This window comes from Garra rufa, chromosome 4 (genome assembly GCF_049309525.1).
Source record: "Garra rufa chromosome 4, GarRuf1.0, whole genome shotgun sequence".
Classification (NCBI taxonomy): domain Eukaryota; kingdom Metazoa; phylum Chordata; class Actinopteri; order Cypriniformes; family Cyprinidae; genus Garra; species Garra rufa.
In genome coordinates, this window is record NC_133364.1 from 3,987,979 (window position 1) to 3,995,941 (window position 7,963).

Sequence of the window (7,963 nt, forward strand, 5' to 3'; positions counted from 1 at the left end):
TGTAAAATGTTGTTTTGTGCACTAATCAAAGCATTTAAAATTATGTTGTCATATACTATTCTTTAAGCATTTAAAATGATGTTTTTGTGCACTAATCCTAAAGTATGTAAACATGTTTTCATGCACTAAACTTAAAATGTGTGTTAAAAAAATGCTTTCTCGTGCACTAATCTTTAAGCATTTAAAATGTTGTTTTTGTGCACTAATCCTAAAGTATGTAAACATGTTTTAATGCACTAGACTTAAAGTGTGTAAAATGTTTTCTCACGCACTAATCTTGAAATGTGTACAAACGTCGTTTTTGTGCACTAATCACTATGTACAAATTTAGTTTTTGTGGACTAATCATAAAGTACGGTCCTAAATCCTCTCAAAAAAGAAGCCAACATCACATTCACAACATGCCAAAGGAAATTACACAACATCCTCGACTCACCGCGCAGCCTCACCCAACCACTGTAAACAGACAGACATCAGAGAATGCAGCGCTTCAAGAAGACATGAAAGAAGCACGGTCACCTGAGGCTACAGGCAAGTGTATGTCTTACAAATGCTCTCTATATCACCACTGCCATGTCCTGAGGTCACCGTATAGAGAGTTACTGTAAATCATACATGTTCTTATAAACCAGCTAAGTCAAAATCTTTTAATCCTTCAGCGTTTTAAGACTATCAGACACTAAAGATGAAATTGGCCCACATCCAGAAGAGCATGAGCTTGACTGTTTGAGGTTACGGATTTATTGTGTTACATGAAAACATGCACATTCATCACTTTTATCAAGTAACATTTTTCTACAACAAACTGAGGTATATGTGGTATATGGGACACTCACAAAAATACCTTGCTTTGCTAAGCATATTTTGTAAAAATAAATAAATAAATATAGACGTCAACCAATGAGATCTAATTTTATAAAAAAAAATAAAAAAAAAATGTAACAGGGGGTGGAAGTCTTTTTATGATAAGCTGAGGTGTCAAAATATTGTTCATAGTTACTGTTAAACTAACGTTGTATATTTAAAATTACAGCAAAGCCTACTCATGAATTCATTTTATTAGTTTTGCACTTTAACCAACTTGTGTTTTTATTCGCATAGTGTGGATAATAAAGCAGGTTAAAAATCCCATAAACTTACATCGAAGGAGGGTTTCTTTAGGAAAAGTAAACATTTAGCTGCTTTCTATAAATAGATCAATAATTTACCTGTTTAATAGGGCAGGAATGGATTGTTAGTCTAGCGTTTCTGTCAGACGTGGTTCTGGCTAATTAGGCCTGTAGTATAAATAGCAGCTCCAAGTCACATTAATTATAGCCCAGTCCAGAGGGTAATACACAGTTAAAATGACTACAAAATCTATTATGAGTAAAAAGAGAACAGGAGAAGTGTGCGATGTAAATATAGAAGCTGCCGCATGAGCGCAATCAGAAAACTAGGGCTGGATTCACATCCTCAGCTAATAACTACAGGCCATACAGGTTTTTATTTTTTTGTAAATATTGTAATTTTTTTTTTTTTAATATTTTGATTTATTTATTGTTATTATCCTTTATTTGTTTTTATAATTTTTTTTTAGTTACTTCAGTATAATTTAAATACTTTAATCATTTTTATTAAAATTTGTTATTAGTTTAATTTATACTTTGTCAAGTTTTTGTAATTTTTTTTAATCTTTATATAGCTTTTTTCAGTGTTAGATACAATTATTAATTTAAACTAATAAATAAATAACTTGGCAACCAGCAAAAACAAAATAAGCTTTTTTTTTTAAAGAAATACATATATTTTTAATATTTCAGTTATGGTTTTAGTCTTATTTTAGGTTTAATTAACTATAATAACCCTGGGTCATTACTATTGAATTTTTTTATTGTTATATTTTAGTTTTCGTTTTATTTTAGATTATTATTATTATTTTTCTTTTAGCTAAAGTTTTTTCAGTTTTATTTTTTTTTTAGTAAATAAAGTTATTTTTATTTCACTTATGGTTTTATTTTAGTTTTAATAAACAATAATAACCCTAGTTCAAATATCATATAAAAAGTTAGCATTAATATTTTATAAATATAATAATTATATTTTAGTTTTCATTTAAATTTAACTTAATTTTTAGTACTTTTTGTTGCTACATTAATTTTTATTTCAGTTTTAGTTGGGGTTAGGGTTACATTATCTTTAATATTTAGATTTTTTAATTGTTATATTTTAGTTTTCTTTCGTTGTTAGTTCAGTTTTAGGTTTTTTTAGTACATGAAGTTACTAAACTAAATTAAAATGGAGATGATGCCTTGACAACTAGCTGAAATATTATTTTGTTAGGTGTAGTGTAGTTTTCTTTTTGGGAATTTCAATCAATCAATTTTGATATAGTTATATTTTAGTTTTCATTCATTTTTATTTCAGTTTTAGATGATTCCTTGACAACAAACTGAAATAAAATTATTATTTTTTTAGATTTAGTTGTTTTGTGTGTGTAATTAACTATAAAAACCCTGGTTAAAATACAGTTTTAATAGTTTGCATTAATATTTTATATTAGGCTTTTTTTTTCTTTTACAATATTTCACTTTTTTTTATTATGGATTAGTTTTAATTAGTTAACAATAATAACCCTGGTTCAAGTTCAGATTTTAGTCTTCGATTCTGTGTAAATGTAATGCTGAATCTGACCTGGTTTGCTCTTCTGTCAGCCATGCTTACGCATCAACACATATCATGACACCATCTTCACAGCGTAGATGCGAGATTTACATCTGGTTTGTTTAATTCCGTGTGTGTTTTAACAGTGAATACCGCAGATTCATGTGTGTAAATATGCCACTCCACCATTCGCCCCCTCATTCGCTCTCAGTGTGACCCAAGAAGGCCTGCTGATCATCAAACCAGTGCTAATCTCAACATCCTCACCTTCAGCTCTCGTACTGATCTCGCGCTGTCGGAGTGCGATCGGATGGAGCGTGTGGATCAAACTAAAGGTCAAAGATACATCTATTCAACAAACAAACAAGTGCATTAGTACCAGGCCTAGTTTAAAAACTCCCTCCAAATGACACCAGTAACAGGCGGGTTGCACAAACGTGGCTCACTATCTGTCTGCAGATGGCCCTGTCTGTCTGTCTGTCTGTCTGTCTGTCTATCTATCTATCTATCTATCTGTCTGTCTGTCTCCAGCAGTATCAGTATCAAGGTCCAGATAAGGTCTAGCCATCATAGCTCTGTGAGGTTGCAAAGCGTTATGCACATGCTGTGAGCGTATGAACTGGCTGGCATGTCTCTACTGTACTCCAGCTCTATATATAGTGATATGTGAGAAAGCATGTTGTTGAATATTGAACAGTCTCTGTTTAATGTTGTTAATGCTGCAAATGTGGCTTCAGGCATCAACTAATGTATGATAAATTACTAGTGTAACTTACTGTACATTAACCTTTCAAAAAACATGTCCACCCTGAAGCTCTAGTTAACAGGGAACGTTCTCAGAACGTTTACAAACAAACGTTCTTCCAGTAGTGTTAATAAAAACATTATTTACACATGATTCATGGAACATTTTTTCCTGAAACATTAGTTTGATGTTCATATGAACTGTTACTACTTGTTTTAGAATCTTCAAAGAACATTCAAAAGTAACATTCCCATAATGTTGGCTTAATGATACAATAGAATGTTCAGAAACATTCCAAAAAACTAAACGTTTTGAAATAACGTTCTTATGGGAATGTTAGCAAAACATTCTTACAACCTATTTTGCTTTGTTAGCCAAAAATTACATGTTAAACAAATAGTTTGGCACTAAACCAATTAAAGACAACTGTTTTTCTTCTGATTCTAGGATGAAATACAACCCGGAAAAGATTCACGCTCAAGTGCAACAATGTAGCAAGAATGATTCGATCGCGCCAAACCTCAACAGTTCAAGAATCATTTGTGCTACACTGTAACATTTGAACTGAGGCTTTGGCGCCGCGCGCTCACGCGTTTTTTTCTGCTTCACCCGCCACGGCGGCTCACATTTAAACACTGATGTGACAAGAAAACACTGTAAGAAACAACACCACTAGGGTTATTTAGTGATGACGCGTCCGTTTCGGCAGCGACAGACACGCGTCTGTCGCGCACAGAATGCGTTCTGGTGTTCAAAATCAGATGGAACTAAGCGCTTTGATGCTCAAAGTTGTACTTCTTGACACACCATCTTAAAACGCATTGGTGAAAGACGCCAGAATGACGCACCGCGAATGGAACGCAGCAAAAACGCGTTCTCCTGAATACAGGAGGTTTGAGAGCCGCTCCGATAGGTAGATTTTATATCCTTTACCCTTCATGAATAAATATCCGAAACATCCTCAGTCGGTTTTCAAAGCACACGTGAACGCATCCAGACCGTCATGATTAAACACACTGAGCACATTCTCGTCCTCAAGGATGCGTCAACCTACCGCGGCGCGTTTTCTCTTATAACGGTACATCCGGGATTCAAAAGTGAAGCTACATTTGGCTCCTGAAACAGAAGAAAGCAAAAAATGTCGCCTTACCTTGACCATGAATCACGCCGGGTGAAGATGTTCCGAACCGCAGCAGCGCGTCCCACTCGCTCTCTCTCGCGTGCGCGCGCTCCACAGAGCTGCAGTGAACGCGCCTCTGGCGCAGCGCTGATGGAGACACAAGCATGTATGTGAACTGGGTGTGACTCCACAAACAAACACTTCATACACTTTCTACACGAAAACTAAGTGTGTGGCTTTGCACTTCTTCTTTCAGGACTAGTTGGTTTTAATGTTCTTCTTACTAGCTATTTGGGAACACTTCTTGGGAAAAAAAAATCACATACGTTTTTCTTCTTTCATTATTGACAGAAAATACATGTTGAAAAGTTAAACAGACTGTAAATGCGTTAATGGATGCCCTAGGTTAAATAATTCATATGCATTAAGTTCCCAACAGCACACTTGAGTATTAAAATTCCTCGCATAACTCAGCTTGTCCATTAATAATTTGTTCATAATGTTCGAGAATTTGAGTATCACCTCTCTAGGAAATAGATTTGCGGTTGTAAACCCAGCTAACAGAAATACGTTCTAAGAATGTTTATGAAAATGCTATTTTTGAATGTTTTGAACGTTCTAAAACAAGCAGCAACATTAAAAAAAGATGAACTTCCAACTACAAAGTTTCTGAAAAGTTCTATGAATGACATATAAATGTTTTTGACATCATAAAAATAAGACCAGATGATGTTCTATTAATGTACACCAGTCAAAAGTTTTTTAACAGTAAGAATTTTTTTAAAGACTCTTCTGCTTACCAAGCCTGCATTTATTTGATCCAGAGTACAGCAAAAACAGTAAAAAGTGAAATATTTTAACTATTTAAAATGACTGCTTCCCATTTGAATATATGCTAAAATTGTAACTTATTCCAGTGATTAAAGCTGAATTTACAGCATAATTACTCCAGTCTGTCACACGAACCTTCAGAAATCATTCTAATATGCTGATTTGATGCTCAAGAAACTTTATGATCAATATTTTAAAAAAAGTACATTTTTTTCAGGATTCTTTGATAAATATAAAGATCCAAAGATCAGCATTTATCTGAAATATTTTTTGTGATAAAGACATTTATAATGTTACAAAAGATTTACATTTCAGATAAATGCTGTTCTTCCTGAAAAAATTCACTCAGCTGTTTTTAATATAATAATAAATGTTTTTGAGCAGCAAATCAGAATATTAGAATGTGACTGGAGGAATGATGCTAAAAATTCAGCTTTGAAATCACAGGAATAAATTACAGTTTAAAATATATTCAAATAGAAAACAGTTATGTCAAATAGTAAAAAAAAAAAATCAAAATATTACTATTTTTGCTGTACTTTGGATCAAATAAGTACAGGCTTGATGAGCAGAAGACACTTCTTAAAAAAAAAAAAAAAACATTAAAAATCTTACTGTTCAAAAAACTTTTGACTGGTAGTGTATTTCTTCATAACTTTGAGGAAACTTGCCAGAAAGAAACATTTCCCTGTTAGCAGTGAGGTTACTGAACGTTACCACATCATAAGTCATTCATAAAGCGCAATGATTAACAGATATAATGGAGGAACATATTTTGCAGTGTTCAAGAACACATTTTTGATTTTATCTGAAAACTGTCTCAGGGTTGTTCTTATTTTCTTTCCATTACGTTGTCAGCAAGCCAAACAATCTGAGATAAAGTAAGGAGCGGGATACACATTATGCAAAACAACCTGCATGATAATCACAGTGAAATTCCAAACAGCATGACGAAAAACAAGCTGGATGGGTCAGGACACTATGCTTTAAAAAAACAGACATAATTGAGCTACTGACAATAGAAAAACAGTGTACAAAGTTGACTTAATTGTTTCGGTGGGGCCACAAGACAATAGAAACTGACCATTCAGTTAATATAATACATACTCTAAATAACACTGACGCTATAATGCTATAAGATGTTAAATAGTCATATATTGCTTAATTAAGACAGAACTAAAGCTAGCCAAATGTAAAGCCTATTGAGTAAATTCTTTAGTCTAGAAGACTTTATTTACATGGTCAGGAAACTTCTCTGAACGTTCCAATAACATTAATAAAACGTTTTCGCAAAGTTAAAACATTTAAACGTCGTTTCTTGTAACATTTATCTTGTTTTAGAACGCTCGTAAGTAACAATATCCATGTTTGTAAAATTATGAATTAGAATGTTTCTTTAACATTTGTATAACCAAGAGAACGTTCTAAAAATGAAACATTTAGAGATAATTCAGAAGTACTGTTTTCATAACCTAATTGTTTTTTCAGTGCACAAACAAGGTCAACTTGTGCTTCAGAATGAGGGCGTTTAATTCTAGATGATCTTCTACATAGGTACACGCCTGTGCTGTTACTTTAAGGAAGAACACTTGCTGACAAAAACCAGATTACGAAGATATCTGACCTCCATACCAGCACAGACCTGTTACTGCAGGCCCAGCTGTAGCTTCAGGGAATATATAGAGCTTCATGCTAGTGTTTTCACGCCTGCAAATCAGCATATAATCAACTAAATGAGCAAATGTGCTCGTCTAAGTTCGTAAGTGCATTAACGGCAAGGATGGACACCTATTTATGTGCATTTACCCAAGGTGTAATAATAGAAGAGAAACTTTATCTCAGTAACAATGATCACACCCATATGTTCATGACACACTCAGCCTACTTCCTTAACGTTTTCAAAGAACTCAAATTTTAAAACCTGTTTGGACATCAAACAGCATGCTTTTTTCCTTCTTTGAAATACAATAATGGCTTCATAATGAAAAATTGCTCACATCTAAATGCAAAGCAACTAAATAAAGTGGTTTGTGTTGTCTAGTTGCAAACCTGACCCATATCCAGGGATCAGGTTTCATTCGAACATTTCAACAAATACTTCAGTTCAGGGCAAGACACTCAGTTCACAAGAATTGACCTCTTCTGGTCAAATCATGTCATCGCAAGTGTCTGATCCTTTATGAGGGTTTCAATGGCTCCCCCTTACGTCCATTCACTAGTAGATACGCAAAATACTGTCCTTCATTCGCTATTATGTTGCAAGAGGCTATTAACTGAAAACTCTGGAAGCAGTGTCTAATTTTAATTCTCAGTTCACAAACTTTTAAAATTCAAAATTTTAAAAATCAGAAGCATTTCGAATTCTGCATTTCTGTGACGTTATATATCTGCCTAGAAACAGAAAACATGTTCAGGACAAACTTAAAATTCAAAAATCTAAAAAAAAAAAAAAAAGCATTTAGAATTCTGCATTTCTATGACGTTATATTTCTGCCTAAAAACAGAAAACATGTTCAGAACAATAAAACAAAACACCAATCTAGTGTGAAAAAAATTTATTGATCGGTAAAAATATTCTGAAGTTGTAACTCAATATATTACATTGGGTAGCCCATATCAATCAT

The 7,963-nt window shown here is 33.4% G+C and overlaps 1 protein-coding gene across 1 annotated transcript in view; it reads right to left on the reverse strand.

Moving 5' to 3' along the window:
• LOC141333200 (fatty acyl-CoA reductase 1) overlaps positions 1-4,615 on the reverse strand; it is a 41,389-nt gene extending 36,774 nt beyond the window's left edge. Inside the window, exon 1 of the mRNA XM_073838150.1 lies at positions 4,539-4,615. The gene's annotated coding sequence lies outside the window, so the exon portion shown is untranslated. The remainder of the gene's footprint in view (positions 1-4,538) is intronic.
• Between the last annotated feature and the right edge of the window lie 3,348 nt (positions 4,616-7,963).